The sequence below is a fragment of the Mytilus edulis genome, chromosome 1 (genome assembly GCF_963676685.1).
Source record: "Mytilus edulis chromosome 1, xbMytEdul2.2, whole genome shotgun sequence".
Classification (NCBI taxonomy): domain Eukaryota; kingdom Metazoa; phylum Mollusca; class Bivalvia; order Mytilida; family Mytilidae; genus Mytilus; species Mytilus edulis.
In genome coordinates, this window is record NC_092344.1 from 125,426,553 (window position 1) to 125,444,657 (window position 18,105).

The following is an 18,105-nucleotide window of genomic DNA, read 5'->3' on the forward strand; positions in this document are numbered from 1 at the left end:
AGTTCCAGAATCTATAAATTTAGGGGTTAGGGGTTGAGGGTGTCCGATTCCGAAACCCCGAATATAAAGAAACGAAATTCCCTAGTCCCGAATAAGTAAAGACAAAATCCTGTGTTAAAGGTTCTACCATTCCTCAATAATATAAAATTGGAATATGGGATATTCTTTCAATTTTTAAGGTTAAAGAAACATGGATAAAAACTAATGCATGCATTTTTCATATTATTTATATTTTATTTATCTGTAAAGAGAAAGATTAAAGTTCGTGAAATGGATACACAGACAGGACTGCCCCCTTGTGATGCCCAGTACCTGATTTGTCAACAGTTGGTGAAACAGAGAAATGAATACGCAGACAGGACTGCCCCCTTCCGAAGACGAGTACTTGATTTGTCAGTCTACTGATTGTTTTTGGATTGTTCTAATGAAGTTATATGCAATACTCAGACTCTGTTCACAAAAAAACTAGTTTACTAGAATTATTCCTTCTTTACCTTCAGTGTCGCTTTTTCTTTTTCTGAAAGAGCCTGTTTTAACCAGATATCCATGATGATTATCGTTACTAGGTTAATGTAATCGAGAAACATCACCCGTCCAGGAAGAATAGTTTAAAAGGAATGATGACAAGTTATAGAAATTAAGGTTGAGACAGAACAACAAATGACTATTATATTTATATATATGTATAAAAAAATCAGTGTCCCAATTTTAGTGAGGCAATTGCCTCACTTGCTTCAAGGGTAGTTACGGCCTTGCCTGGATCGGCTTTACATAAATAAGGCCGTTAGTTTTCTCGTTTGAATTATTTTACATTGTCATTTCGGGGCCTTTTGTAGCTGACTATGCGGTATGGGCTTTGCTCATTGTTGAAGGCCGTACGGTGACCTACAGTTGTTAACTTCTGTGTCATTTTGGTCTCTTGTGGAGAGTTGTCTCATTGGTAATCATACCACATCTTCCTTTTTTTTTATATTTTGATGAACATCCTTATCTTCGCTAGTCACAGGTCACGATCCACTTCCCTCCTCTCCACCCTTGGCAGATTAAGCCAACATTTGTGGTAACAATGTTGCGCCATCTATCGGTAGATTAAAGTCACGCCCATTCCGTATACATTATTCTTTACCAATGGTAGCACTTGAACTCTTCAATTTGGAGGTAAAACACGGAAGCGTCTAGATTCTACACACTTGGTGAAGAAGGAAACGAAAATATACGTGGACATTCATGCATTTGTGCAAGAAACATATACAGGAACTTCTATTAGTTGATTAAAAACATTCAAATTGTCACTTAATATAGTCGTTTGTTTATGGATGAAAAGACTTGTTGCACAATAAGCACGTGGCAAATGTTAACATAAACTTTCTACATTTACACGCGATCATGTTTAAGGCTCTTTATGATTGGATGCAGCGAGTTTCGAAAGCAACCAATGAAAAGTTACCTTGTGTCTCCGAAATTCTATCTCAATCCGCCAAGGGTGGAGTGGAGGATAGTGGATCGTAACCCTTGGATAGCGAAGATAGAACACCATAAACGTCAACATAATTTCATAAAGGTTCAACGTATTTCTGATGACTTGAGAGTATCCATGGACAAAACAGTACAGTATGCGCATTGAAATGCTAATTTGTAAAAGGAGAAGAGTTGGCGCATAGAAATGCTTATATATAAAGGGACAAAACAATATAGTTTGCGCATATAAATGCTTATTTGTTAAGGGACAAAACAATATAGTTGGCGCATAGAAATGCTTAGTATTTGTTAAGGGACAAAACAATATAGTTGGCGCATAGAAATGTTTATTTGCAGAGGGAGAATACATAAAGTTAAAACCATGTTAAATTCATTTAGGCTCGTCTGTCTTTTATTCCTTTTTACCCGGAGAAAGTAAGGGTATACATTTTGGCTCATATCTCCCTATTGTACTTCCCAAACCAAACGGTAGTATATTTTTACATGCAGGCAAGTCTTGTATCAGTGTAGCGACAACTAGTTTTCACTCTCAATATAAAACCAGTTGATTATATGTATGCTTCTTCCATAAGAACAGAATATCACATGCTGTGGTATATCGAATTCAGCCACTCAATAAATTATTCTTGTATTTTCCTGGATATAGAATTCCATATAATGTGTATACATTACTTCAAAACAAAGGTAAATCATATATGTCGTTATAAAGATTTTTAATACTTATTTCCTCTTGGTACAAAAGACCCAAGTATGATTTAATCTGCAATTATATCAGATGTCACAATAACTAGGTCACGATACAGTTATAGTATAAAACGAAAGGAATTAAGATATGAATAGGTTCTATAAATCTGTAGGAAACGTTTTTTTGACTAACAAAATGATCGTCTGAATTGCTTATAGTTTCGTTTAACTTTTTTGCTTAGTCAAAATATTGATAGCGTTTTTAGTCGATGTATTCATGAACAATTAAGAGTCTTTTTTTTGTTTAAACAGATTATTATTATTATCATTTGTTTTTATATATAGATTAGACAGTTGGTTTTCTCGTTTGAATGGTTTTACACTTGTAATTGTGGGGCCCTTTATAGCTTGTTGTTCGGTGTGAGCCAAGGCTCTCGTGTTGAAGGCCGTACATTGACCTATAATGGTTTACTTTTATAAATATGTGATTTGGATGGAGAGTTGTCTCATTGGCACTCACACCACATCTTCCTATATCTATTGTAACGTGTAACCGGACGATCAATGGATCCGTATCTGAATAAATCAGGATTTCAAGTGTTCAACTCAATTTTCACCACAACCAGTTGTCCTATTCAAAACATTTAACACATCCTTAAATTGATTCACAACAAAAACTATATACACAGCACAATGCACATAAATCAAAATGCAAAGTGAAGTAATTTACTCATTCACAATGCATAAACACACTGTATCATAACAGAATATATATACACAATGTCACTATGCAATCACTATGCAACATGTATCAGACCGATTTATTCACAATGTCACTAACAGATTATTATGCAACATGCATACGGCCCTTTATTACACCATGTCACCACTAGATTACTTTGCAACATGCATCAAGCAAGTATCACACAAAACGTATGAACACAAAATCACATTTATACAATATCTATTTACAACGTCCACCAATATGTAGTATCACCTTGTTAGTCTGCAACTAACCACAATAACACAATGACACATTTACACTTGCACAAATCCTTCAATTCACAAGGAATATACATATAAACACAGCTGAACTCACGCACTAACTATCTCCTTTAGTTCACACACAATGAATATTATCCAACTGGTAAGGTTTAACACAGTGCACTTTCACTAATACACTTCCACAATATAACAACTTGCAACACCAGCAAGTAAACACCTTGTATTCTCACTAATACAAATCTATGAAGTATTCACACTTCCACATAGTACAACTTGCAACACCAGCAAGTATACAATTTGTATTCTCATTAATACAATAACCACTTATATATATCAGATTCACTTTATACATTGTATCACAATCACTATTGCAATATTCACATATAAATCCGAACACTATTTATATATCCTTTGGAATCACTTAATTCACTCTACTTACCAGTTGGAATATTTAATCCTGATGTTAACACTTCAACGGTCCACATAAAACTGACAAAGTTTCTCTGTCTTGAGCTGGCTTATATACTACCATAGGGAACGGTCCATTATGCTTGAAGGGGTGAAAATCAAGATTATACCAATTGTAGGGGTGTTTTAACAAATAGACGGTGCTCCAACTATGGAGAAACTTATAAACATATAGAAACACAATTAACAGGAAAAGACAACTGGTATTTCACATCGAAATAAATAAACTATTACCGATTTTCGTTACACTATCAATGTTTGTTAAAATGTCAGGTGTTAGATATAGTAGAACGCAAACCGGTTGAGCTCTGAGCCAAAAATGTCCAGAAACATTTTTTTTATTCACATCAATAAAATAAAATTTTACCATCACGGTTGCTTTGCAGTTTTCACACCAGGACACGATTTCTGTCGATATTCCTGTTTTAATATTACAGTGGAAACCGGCAGTGAAATCAGGCACATTTTTCATCCGATTCATTTGCCTCAATGTAGTTACGGCCCTGTTAAAATAAAAGTGAGGTAAGGTTTCCTGAGACAATATACCTCAAGTTAAATGAAGACAATTTTCAGACATTTCATGTATATTTGAATAATATTTATACTTTTATTATTAAAAACAAATTGGGAAGTGTTTTCCGATTTTTTTTGGGAAAACAGATGAATTTATGAAGAATCTGGTGCCATCTCATACTTTCGATTAGTATTCGCTGAGTTATTTGTTGTCAATACATTGCAAGTCAGGTAATTTGTTTTCAAACTGCATCAGAACAAACCATTTATTTTTGTGATTATCAAGGCTGAGTAATTTATTTTCAAAATCCTCCAGCCCCCCCCCCCCCCCCCCCCAGAATATCAAATGGTCGTCCCCTAAGATAACACAAACAGTAAACAAAATATAATCTTCTTGTAATTACCATTTTCTTTGATAACTATTAGGCCGATATGACTGGTTGTATTGACATAATTTATTCTATGAACACAATGTGTGAGTACATTCCCTATTAAATAGTATTTTGGCAGAAAAAAATCACAGTCAATAAAAACACGGTACAATAGACCTCACCGACCCTCAACATTGAGTCTAAAACAAAAGTGAAAGACAAAACATGGTTCAGATTGTCGGATTTGTTACAGGTACACTATGTGGTGGCGTTAAACAGCTTTTTCAAGAAAGGTTAACTTGAGTTCGGTCGGTAATATACTCATGTATATAAATTTACTTACCCGTCCCCAAAAATGACATTTACTATGGCCTGTTGTACATTACATACCACCGTTAAAGGAACACCATCGTCTGGCTGAAAAAAACCCAAGACAAAACAAATTAAATGGAGATGTCACCAAAGTCCCGAACAAAAATAGTGGAATAAAGACATACCTAGGTATGGGGAAAAAGTGTCCAACATAAAAAGAAGAATAAGTTCTAGGAGGTTTAGCGATAAGATTTGTATGAACTGTATACAACAGGAATGTTGGAATAAAGACATACTGCGGTATAGGCGGTTAAGTGCCCAACAACAATATTGGAATAAAGACACACTGTGGTATAGGCAGTTCAGTGAACAACAACGATATTGGAATAGAACACACTGCGGTATAGGCAGTTCAGTGCCCAACAACGATATCGTTATTAAGACATTCTGCGGTATAGGCGCTTCAGTGCCCAACAACAATATTGGAATAAAGACACACTGCGGTATAGGCAGTTCAGTGCCCAACAACGATATCGTTACTAAGACATACTGCGGTATAGGTGGTTTAGTGCCCAACAACAATATTGGAATAAAGTCATACAGCGGTATAGGCATTTCAGTGACCAACAACATTATTGGAATAACGACACACTGCGGTATAGACGGTTTAGTGACCAACAACAATATTGGAATAAAGACACACTGCGGTGTCGGCGGTTAAGTGCCCAAGAACAATATTGGAATAAAGACATACTGCGGTGTCGGCGGTTAAGTGCCCAAGAACAATATTGGAATAAAGTCACAATGCGGAATAGGCGGTTCAGTGCCCAACAATAATATTGGAATAGAACACATTGCGGTATAGGCAGTTCAGTGCCCAACAACGATATCGTTATTAAGACATTCTGCGTTATAGGCGCTTCAGTGCCCAACAACAATATTGGAATAAAGACACACTGCGGTATAGGCAGTTCCGTGCCCAACAACGATATCGTTACCAAGACATACTGCGGTATAGGTGATTTAGTGCCCAACAACAATATTGGAATAAAGTCACACTGCGGTATAGGCAGTTCAGTGACCAACAACATTATTGGAATAAAGACACACTGCGGTATAGACGGTTTAGTGACCAACAACAATATTGGAATAAAGACATACTGCGGTATAGGCAGTTAAGTGCCCAACAACAATATTGGAATAAAGACACACTGCGGTATAGACGGTTTAGTGACCAACAACAATAATGGAATAAAGCCATACTGCGGTATAGGCAGTTCAGTGCCCAACATCAATATTGGAATAAAGACACACTGCGGTATAGGTGGTTCAGTGCCCAACAACAATATTGAAATAAAGACACACTGCGGTATAGGCGGTTGAGTGCCCAACAACGATATTGGAATAAACACACACTGCGGTATAGGCGGTTCAGTGCCTAACAACAATATTGGAATAAAGACACACTGTCGAATAGGCGGTTCAGTGCCTAACAACAATATTGGAATAAAGACACACTGCGGTATAGGCGGTTGAGTGCCAAACAACAATATTGGACTAAAGACACACTGCAGTATAGGCGGTTAAGTGCCCAACAATGATATTGGAATAAAGACATTCTGCGGTATAGGCAGTTCAGTGTCGAACAACAATATTGAAATAAAGTTACACTGTAGTAAAAGGCGGTTAATTGCCAAACTACGATATTGGAATAAAGTCATACTGCGGTATAGGTGGTTCAGTGCCTAATAACAATATTGGAATAAAAACACGCTGCGGTATAGACGGTCCAGTGACCAACAACAATAATGGAATAAAGCCATACTGCGGTATAGGCAGTTCAGTGCCCAACATCAATATTGGAATAAAGACACACTGCGGTATAGGTGGTTCAGTGCCCAACAACAATATTGAAATAAAGAAACACTGCGGCATAGGCGGTTGAGTGCCAAACAACAATATTGGACTAAAGACACACTGCGGTAAAGGCGGTTCAGTGACCAACAACAATATTGGAATAAAGACACACTGAGGTATAGGCGGTTGAGTGCCAAACAACAATATTGGACTAAAGACACACTGCAGTATAGGCGGTTAAGTGCCCAACAATGATACTGGAATAAAGACACACTGCGGTATAGTTGGTTCATTGCACAACAACAATATTGGAATAAAGACACACTGCGGTATAGACGGTTCAGTGGTAACAACAATATTGAAATAAAGACACACTGCAGTATAGGCTGTTAAGTGCCCAACAATGATATTGGAATAAAGACACACTGCGGTATAGTTGGTTCAGTGCCCATCAACAATATTGGAATAAAGACACACTGCGGTATAGACGGTTCAGTGGTAACAACAATATTGAAATAAAGACACACTGCAGTATAGGCGGTTAAGTGCCCAACAATGATATTGGAATAAAGACACACTGCGGTATAGACGGTTTAGTGGTAACAACAATATTGGAATAAAGACACACTGCGGTATTGACGGTTCAGTGGTAACAACAATATTGAAATAAAGACACACTGCAGTATAGGCGGTTCAGTGGTAACAACAATATTGGAATAAAGACACACTGCGGTATAGGTGGTTCAGTGCCCATCAACAATATTGGAATAAAGACACACTGCTGTATAGACGGTTCAGTGGTAACAACAATATTGAAATAAAGACACACTGCAGTATAGGCGGTTCAGTGCCCATCAACAATATTGGAATAAAGACACACTACGGTATAGGCGGTTCAGTGACCAACAACAATATTGAACTAAAGACACACTGCAGTTTAGGCGGTTCAGTGCCCATCAACAATATTGGAATATAGTCACACTGCAGTATAGGCGGTTCAGTGCCAAACAACAATATTGGAATAAAGACACACTGTGGTATAGACGATTTAGTGACCAACAACAATATTGGAATAAAGCCATACTGCGGTATAGGTGGTTCAGTGCCCAACAACAATATTGGAATAAAGACACACTGCGGTATAGACGGTTCAGTACCCAACAACAATATTGAAATAAAGTTTCACTGCGGAAGAGCCGGTTCAGTGCCAAACAACAATATTGGAATAAAGACACACTGCGGTACAGAAGGACCGGTTTAGTGACCAAGAACAATATTGGAATAAAGACACACTGCGGTATAGGCAGTTCATTGCCCAACAACAATATTGGAATAAAGACATACTGCGATATAGGCGGTTCAGTGCCCAACAACGATTTCGGTATTAAGACATACAGTAACTGCGGTATAGGCGGTTAAGTGCCCAACAACAAAACTGGAATAAAAACACACTGCGGTATAGGCAGTTCAGTGCCCAACAACAATATTGTAATAAAGACACACTGCGGTATAGGCAGTTCAGTGACCAACAACAATATTGAAATAAAGACACACTGCGGTATAGGTGGTTAAGTGACCATAGGGCCGTAACTAGCCTCTTCTAATAGTGAGGCAAAATATATTTGCCGAGCGTAGCGAGGCGAAAAATTTTTGGAGAGGGGTCTGAAGCTCTGAGAAAAATAACGCAAAATCGTGCATTCTGAGCGTTTCCCGGACTTTTTTTTACATTGAACGCAATTTTTAGCTATTTTTTCGACAATATTCTGGTCTCAAAGCTAAAACATAGATTAATTGTAATTTAAGACTTTTAGGTTTCACAGGGACAACATTAAAATTAGACCGATATGTAGGATAAAGCAAAAATCGTAAATCTCATAATCTCATAATCATTAAAACCGGATCTGTCTGTCGATCTGTTGTTGTCTTGTATAGTGCTTAGACTTTTTTATTATTTTTTTTACTAGATTTAAATATAGTGACAGTGCAGTATTATAATTATACTAGTACTGAAAAGTCGTCACTAAGGACCATCTTGGCCTTGTTTTACGGTATTAATGATTCTTTTATTGTTGAAGACCCTCCAGTAACTATCAAGATGAAGAACAAGAATAAAAACTTTGACCATTGATCATTGTATTTGTTTCTATGCATTGACTTTGTGTGAGATTAGGTTCCGTGCACGTTTACTCCATGTTCCTTTATTTTCTGTTAAAGGGTCTGAACTTAATGCAAGTTTAACCCTTCAATGTAAAAGGTCATATTGCAATGCATTGATGTTTTTATAATTTATATAGATGACTTGATACGGGGAAATTAGAGGTCTTACTTTAATTTAAACCATGTCAGCTATCTATTTTTTTTTTCTACAAAAAAGAGCCAGTTTTCTTTGATATCAAGTTCAATTCTCCATGCAGAAACGACATTTTTTTTGCGGTGTCCAGTATAGCATCGTATATTCTTAAAATATTTTCTCACATAATGTCTGGACATCGGTGGACATGCACTATTGCAAAACCAAACGCTTACAAATGAAAATCAACACTCAGACTATAGTCATAAAGTAGGACAATAAATGAACAAAAGACAAACCCGAGACACGGAAGTACAAACAAAAGAAAAACCCGGGACACAGAAGTACAAACAATAGACCATCTACTCTGAAAACTAAAAGTAAAATAGAAACATGGATCACGAAAGCATGCAGGGGCAACAACAGATAGTAAAGAAAACGTGCTTCTTGCAAGAGACTTTCAGTGAAAACAATTTGATATGAAGACAATATTTTGTTTCCGTTTTTTTTTTTTTTTTAATTTCCAACATGAGGCATTTGCCTCATTTGCCTCAATGTAGTTACGGCCCTGGACCAACAACAATATTGAAATAAAGACACACTGCGGTATAGGCAGTTCAGTGACCAACAACACTATTGAAATAAAGACACACTGCGGTATAGGCAGTTCAGTGACCAACAACAATATTGGAATAAAGACACACTGTGGTATAGGCAGTTCAGTGACCAACAACAATATTGGAATAAAGACACAATGTGGTATAGGCAGTTCAGTGACCAACAACAATATTGGAATAAAGACACACTGTGGTATAGGCGGTTAAGGGCCCAACAACACTATTGGAATAAAGACACACTGTGGTATAGGCAGTTCAGTGCCCAACAACACTATTGGAATAAAGACACACTGCGGTATAGGCGGTTCAGTGCCCATCAACAGTATTTGAATAAAGACACACTGCGGTATAGACGGTTTAGTGCCCAACAACAATATTTGAATAAAGACACACTGCGGTATAGGCGGTTCAGTGCCCAACAACAATATTGGAATAAAGACACACTGCGGTATAGGCAGTTCAGTGCCCAACAACTATATTGTAATAAAGACACACTGCGGTATAGGCGGTTAAGTGACCAACAACAATATTGGAATAAAGACACACTGCGGTATAGGCGGTTCAGTGCCCATCAACAGTATTTGAATAAAAACACACTGCAGTATAGACGGTTTAGTGCCCAACAACAATATTTGAATAAAGACACACTGCGGTATAGGTGGTTCAGTGTCCAACAACAATATTGGAATAAAGACACACTGCGGTATAGGCAGTTCAGTGCCCAACAACTATATTGTAATAAAGACACACTGCGGTATAGGCGGTTCAGTGCCCAACAACAATATTGGAATAAAGACACACTGCGGTATAGGCAGTTCAGTGCCCAACAACTATATTGTAATAAAGACACACTGCGGTATAGGCAGTTCAGTGCTCAACATCAATATTTGAATAAAGACACACTGAGGTATAGGCGGTTCAGTGCCAAACAACAATATTGGAATAAAGACAAACTGCGGTATAGGCGGTTCAGTGACCAACAACAATATTGGAATAAAGACACACTGCAGTATAGGCGGTTCAGTGCCCAACAACAATATTGAACTAAAAACACACTGCGGTTTAGACGGTTCAGTGCCCAACAACAATATTGGAATAAAGACATACTGCGGTATAGGCGGTTCAGTGCCCAACAACGATTTCGGTATTAAGACATACTACGGTATAGGCAGTTCAGTGCCCAACACCAATATTGGAATAAAGACACACTGTGGAATAGGCAGCTCAGTGCCCAACAACAATATTGAATGAAAGACACACTGCGGTATAGGCAGTTCAGTGCCAAACAACGATATCGTTATTTAGACATACTGCGGTATAAACGGTTCAGTGACCAACAACAATATTGGAATAAAGACATTCTGCGGTATAGGCAGTTCAGTGCCCAACAACAATATTGGAATAAAGTCACACTGAGGTAAAGGTGGTTAAGTGCCCAACAATGATATTGGAATAAAGACACACTGTGGTATAGGTGGTTTAGTGACCAACAACAATATTGGAATAAAGACACACTGTGGTAAAGGCGGTTAAGTTCCCAACAATGATATTGGAATAAAGACACACTGTGGTATAGGTGTTTTAGTGCCCAACAACAATATTGGAATAAAGACATACTGCGGTATAGGTGGTTTATTGCCCAACAACAATATTGGAATAAAGTCACACTGTGGTAAAGGCGGTTAAGTTCCCAACAACGATATTGAAATAAAGACACACTGTGTTGTAGGTGGTTTAATGCCCAACAACAATACTGGAATAAAGTCATACTGTGGTAAAGGCGGTTAAGTTCCCAACAACGATATTGGAATAAAGTCACACTGTGGTGTAGGTGGTTTAGTGCCCAACAACAATATTGGAATAAAGTCACACTGTGGTGTAGGTGGTTTAGTGCCCAACAACAATATTGGAATAAAGACATACTGTGGTGTACGTGGTTTAGTGCCCAACAACAATATTGGAATAAAGTCACACTGTGGTGTATGTGGTTTAGTGCCCAACAACACTATTGGAATAAAGACACACTGCGGTATAGGCGGTTCAGTGCCTAACAACAATATTGGAATAAAGACATACTACTGTATAGGCGGTTCAGTGCCCAACAACAATATTGGAATAAAGTCACACTGCGGAAAATAAGTAAATTTTGGAATAATATACTCGGTAAACATTACAAAACGGACCACCTTACTTTCATCGTTAAGGGTATATTTTCAAACATTTCAAAACGGACCAAGTTCCCTCCAGTTTTAAGGGTATTTGTTCAAACATTACAAACGGATTACTTTTATAACTTGTTACTTGGATGGAGAGTTGTCTCATTAGCACTCATACTACATCTTCCTATATCTACCTTACCTTCAGTTTTAAGGGTATATGTTCAAACATTACAAAACAAACCACCTTACTTTCATCTTTAAGGGTATATTTTCAAATATTTCAAAACGGACCAAGTTCCCTTCAGTTTTAAGGGTATTTATTCAAACATTACAAACGGATTACTTTTATAAATTGTTACTTGGATGGAGAGTTGTCTCATTAGCACTCATACTACATCTTCCTATATATATCTACCTTACCTTCAGTTTTAAGGGTACTAGTATATGTTCAAACATTACAAAATGGACCACCTTACCTTCAGTCTTAAGGGTATGTGTCGAATTATTACAAAAACGGACCACCTTACCTTCAGCGTTAAGGGTATGTGTACACATTTGTCATCCCATCTTAATATTAACTGATCCATAACATTAACATTGTATACAAATCAAAGTAAAAATGATTTTACTATAATTATATCCTTGTAACAGTGACAATAAATACAAAACTCTAGAGAAACTCGACAAAATGAACATGCCAGCATGATCTGTAATGTATATGTTAGCTGCTCAAAGGAAAATATCATCCTAAAGCTTAATTTTGATTGTGTCAGCCATAATGGCATTTTTATATCATAGACATCTAAAGGGCAACAATAGCCATTATGTTTACATCTAGAGGGCAACAGTAGACATTGTGTTTACAAAGGTTTATTATTTATAATTTCATTCAAATCTACTTTCAGCAAATTGCAGCTCCATCAAAGCTTATACATTATTTATGTTGCTTTGATAAAGTAGGGACCCATCGGTCGATTTTTTGTTGTTTTTGTTACAGATTATGATAGACGGTTGTAAGCTTTAAAATTGAATATGACATGATTTATTGTCTCGCCTCAATGTAGAAGCGCGAAGCCGAGACAAAGGAGTGTTGTTTCCTGCTGTGGCACAGGCTTCAACAATATATTAATAGTTTGTGATTACAACAGTGTGAGGGGGGGGGGGGGGGGGTAGTGGTCTATCAATTAATTTGGTTATCAGTTATATTACCATTGGCACATCTCAGTTGCTATTGAATATTTCATTTGGTCAAACCCTTCAGTAACGGATTATATTGGCTTTTAACCTTTTGCTTTTGCTTTTGCGATGATGATGATGATGATGATGATGATGATGATGATGATGATGATGATGATGATGATGATGATGATGATGATGATGATGATGATGATGATGATGATGATGATGATGATTTGATCTGCGTACACAATATTGCGGAAAACTTTCAGTTATCAGTCAAAAACGCAAGCCGCTGTAAAAACCATCTGTCAGAGAAAGACAGTTATACGAGTATAAACAGTCTGTCAAAGAAGGACAGACATTTCAGATAACCCACGACGGTGCACGAATAAAGACAGTCTATTTAAGAAAGACAGGCAACAGATAACTTTCGAAGGTGTACAATTATAAACCATCTCAGTCAGAGAAAAACAGACAACAGGTAACTCACGAGGGGGCACGAATATAAACCGTAAGTCAGAGAAAGACAGACACCAGATAACTCACGAGGGGGCACGAATATAAACCGTAAGTCAGAGAAAGACAGACACAAGATAACTCACGAGGGGGCACGAATATAAACCGTAAGTCAGAGAAAGACAGACACCAGATAACTCATGAGGGTGCACGAATATAAACCATTTGTTAAAGAAAGACAGGCAACAGATAACTTTCGAGGGTGTACAAATATAAACCATCTCAGTCAGAGAAAAACAGACACCAGATAACTTACGAGAGTGCACGAAAACAAACCGTCTGTTAGAGAAAGACAGATACTTTACAATCAAATTATTCCTGATGGTTTCTACAAAGATCATTCCAACGAACCTATACATCTTGTCGCTTTACAAACAATTTGTTCTTAATCAGACTCAAGGTTTCACAAACATATGATAGCTTTCTCAACTCCTGACGACTTTTTATGTATTTGGTAAATGGTCACTCAGGGGTTACTTTTCACCAATCTAGGTGTTGCGTGACGCAAATGTTGATGACGACACAAAAAGTTATACTATTTCTGTATTTGTATTTCTGAACACATTTCTGGAGTATGCTGTTTGTTTGAAAGATCAAGAAATAATCAAAAGTGAAGTAATTATAAGAAAAAGAGAAAAACATTTCAACCGCTTTCCTGAATAATGTAACGGGCCTACCTGCTCCTTATTTTGTAATCTGATACTACATTCTGCCATGATAATGTAACGGGCTTACCTCCTCCTTATTTTGTAATCTGATACTACATTCTGCCATGATAGATTTCAATTACAATATATTTGCCATAAAAGTTTAATTGAGAAATTAATAATTAATTATATTTCAATTTTATACTGAGTGTAATCAATCTCGGGCATTTTTTTGGTCTTATCATAAATGAAAAACTATAATACATAAATACTGTGATGATTTTCCCGGTCGTGCTCTGGAGTCCGTTATAAATATCGTCCTTGCAATAAACATTTAGAATCGATCAGTCTACATTTTACAATAGATATTTGTTTGCATATTTTGATATGATTTATTTTACTGATTTAAGAAAATGTTTTCATTATGTGAAAATCAAGCACAATTCCTACTGTTAGGGGTTTAGTATCATACCATCATAAAATATATATAAGATAACATAGGTTTGAGGTTCAGATAGCAAATGATTTTAACATCAAACTCGAAATTCAGAATCTGGTCCCCCTTATCTTATTCATAGTACACCGTCGTTCTAGAATATCACTTCTAATAATTCAATATATTTAACTTATGACTGGCCCTACAGCGATTGTGACTAGTATTTGATTAGTCTGTGACCGATATGTTAATGAATTGAGAATTTGATGAAATATCTTACAATTTTCTTGATACAAAAGAAAGATAACTCTAGTAAGACTTATTAACTGTCTATTATTTTCATATGATATTTCGGGCATCTTGAACTCATTGCTTAACAGTTATCGGTTCTGATTGGTTGTCTGGTGATGTGTCTAAGGTTTACCCGCATTGGCTTGAAGTACTATACACTTGAGAACATGTCTCTGTTAGGTGAAGGTATCAATAGTATATAGAAGATAAGAAATAAAAAAAAAACCAGTATGGTTATTCCAGACCCAATCATCAATTAGCGCTTCATGTTGACGTAATTAATGATATTGTGAAGCACTCCATACCTTGTGTGGAAAGAATAAACTTATCCAGTATTAACAAAAAACATAAAAGGTGCAATAATTATGTTTTCCCATTTTACCAAACTAAAATATCTAAAATAACAGTTCACTTTTGATTGGTTTAGTGTAACAACATTTGTCATTTCTAGCAGTCTAAGAAAAGCATGATTTTGTAGAATGCCAAACTATTGGACATTCAAAAGAATGTAGGACATCAGCAGCATAAGTGTTGATAATTGCATAGAAACACATGTTATGCTTGTTGTCGAACTTGCGATATTTATTTCGCGACAACGAGACATAACAATCCTAGATTCCGGCGACGACAGCGTCAGCATTTAGGCTCAGTCTGGTGTTAAATTTTGGACATCAATAACTTTGTCAAACATCAAACATACATGGAATTTTATGAAATGGGGACAGAAGCTTCTTTTAATGACCACAATATAGTATCCAGGGAAAAATTTAGAAAATAAATGTACTTCCTTTTTTACAGTTGACTTCCTATTTTGTTTCAGTCATTATTAACTTTGTCAAACTTTTTCAAAATTTATAAAATTTAAACAGAAGCTTGGTTATTACCAAAGATCGTATCCAGCAGAATTTTGCAAAAAAATGTTTTCATTTTCCCGTATTTTACTGATAAATGGATTGTTTTCAGTTTACACTAGTCTTATGCTCAGTCTGAAGTTAAAGTTTTTAAGTCACCAATATCTTGGTCAGTTGCACGGAAATTTATGAATTGGTCAAAGTTTCACGGAAATTTATGAAATTTGGACAGAAGCTTGTTTCTGATAAAAGTATCTAGGGCCAAATTTTTGAGACATTTTTCTACTTTTTCCGAATTTTACTGAAAAATGCACTTAGTTTATGTTTAACTGTTAGCATGAAGATATAGTGTGGTTAAAGATCTTGCACAGGAATTTCTCTGTCAAACCTTCATAGAATTATATGAAACGTTGGCAGTAGCTTTTAAACGATTAAGAGATAATGTCGGAAAAAAACCTTTGAAAACAAATCTTATTTTTCATTTTTAGTATTGTTTTTGATAGATGGATTTCATTTTTTACAGGTAACATTCAAAGACATTCTGGGATAATAAAAAAAAAGATACGTGGTCATTTTGTTAACCTTCATGGATTGTTATATCTCCAAGACCAAAAAAAAAATCATCTTATCAAAAAGTTGACTATTTTTTTTTTTATTCAGTATTTTACGGATAAATGCAATCACTTTTGAAATCAACATTACAATTACACTGATAGCGGCAATCACAGGCGAGACACAGGTTTCCGTGGAACCCCTTATAATTTGGTTAAATAAAAGAACAGAGTTTGAATGTCCCCTGTACTGCACATATTTTATATGTCCAATGCCATTAACTAAGATAACCTTTTACTTTTTTGTTGTTCTTTAAAATTTTCTCTAAATGTCTAAAAATCTTTTATCATATATATAAATACATTTAATTCTATTGTGCACCTTATAAGTTCTATTTTGTTAGTTTCTCCAATTTAATTTTTGAGTACTCTTTATGTATATTGAAATGCCTCTTAAACAGCTTATTAGTATCTTTTGTTTTAACATTCTTTAACTTTTACATTAAAGACTTTCAACATAAAATCAACGGCCAGTAAAGCAGGAAAGACATTTCAGCGTGTGTACTTTTGTTGAGGTATCCTTTATACGTATAGCTTATAACAACTCCAAGATGATTCATTTAATTGTGCATGTTATGTATACATAATAAAAGGAACTTAAAGATACACTTTTTGTCTGTCATATGTAGGTTTAAAGTACTTTTGTATTTTTGTCCATCTGCCAGATGAGTTAAGCCTTTTTCAACTGATTTTTATAGTTCGTTCTTATGTTGTTCTGTCCCAGGTTATGGGGATGGTTGGGATCCCGCTAACATGTTTAACCCCGCCACATTATTTATGTATGTGCCTGTCCCAAGTCAGGAGCCTGGTTGTCGTTTGTTTATGTGTTACATATTTGTTTTTCATTCATTTTTTTTACATAAATAAGGCCGTTAGTTTTCTCGTTTGAATTGTTTTACATTGTCTTATCGGGGCCTATTATAGCTGACTATGCCGTATGGGCTTTGCTTATTGTTGAAGGCCGTACGGTGCCCTATAGTTGTTAATGTCTGTGTCATTTTGGTCTTTTGTGGATAGTTGTCTCATTGGCAATCATACCACATCTTCTTTTTTATATTTGTAAACTACTGGTTTAACCTACAGCTTATACGAGCATACACGCATCTTTGTTATAATCATGCTTATATCATGCTGATATCTTCACCATGCAATAATTTCTCTATATTGGCTGCAAAAACGATCTTGTTTCGAAAACTCAACATTCATCAACGAACCAAAACTAGAGGCTCTAAAGAGACTGTGTCGCTCACCTTGGTTTTGTGCATATTAAACAATGGACACGGATAAATTCATGACATAATTGTGTTTTGGTGATAGTGATGTGTTTGTAGATCTTACTTTTCTGAACATTCTTGTTGCTACAATTATCTCTATCTATAATGAACTTGGCCCAGTAATCACAGTGGAAAATATTTCTAAAAATTTACAAAAATTTATGAAAAATGTTAAAAATTAACTATAAAGGGCAATAACTTCTTAAGGGGTCAATTGACTATTTTGGTCATGTAAAACTTATTTGTAGATCTTATTTTGCTGAACGTTATTGCTGTATACAGTTTATTTCTATCTATAATAATATTCAAGATAATATTAACAAAAAACGGCAAAATTTCCTTAAAATTACCAATTCAGGACAGTAACCTAACAACGGGTTGTCCGATCCATGTGAAAACATCAGGGCAGATAGATCTTGACCTGATAAACAATTAAACCCTGTCAGATTTTCTCTTAATGCTTCGGTTTTTGAGTTATCAGCCAAAAACTGCATTTTACCCCTATGTTCTATTATTAGTCGTGGCAGCCATTTTGGTTGATTGGC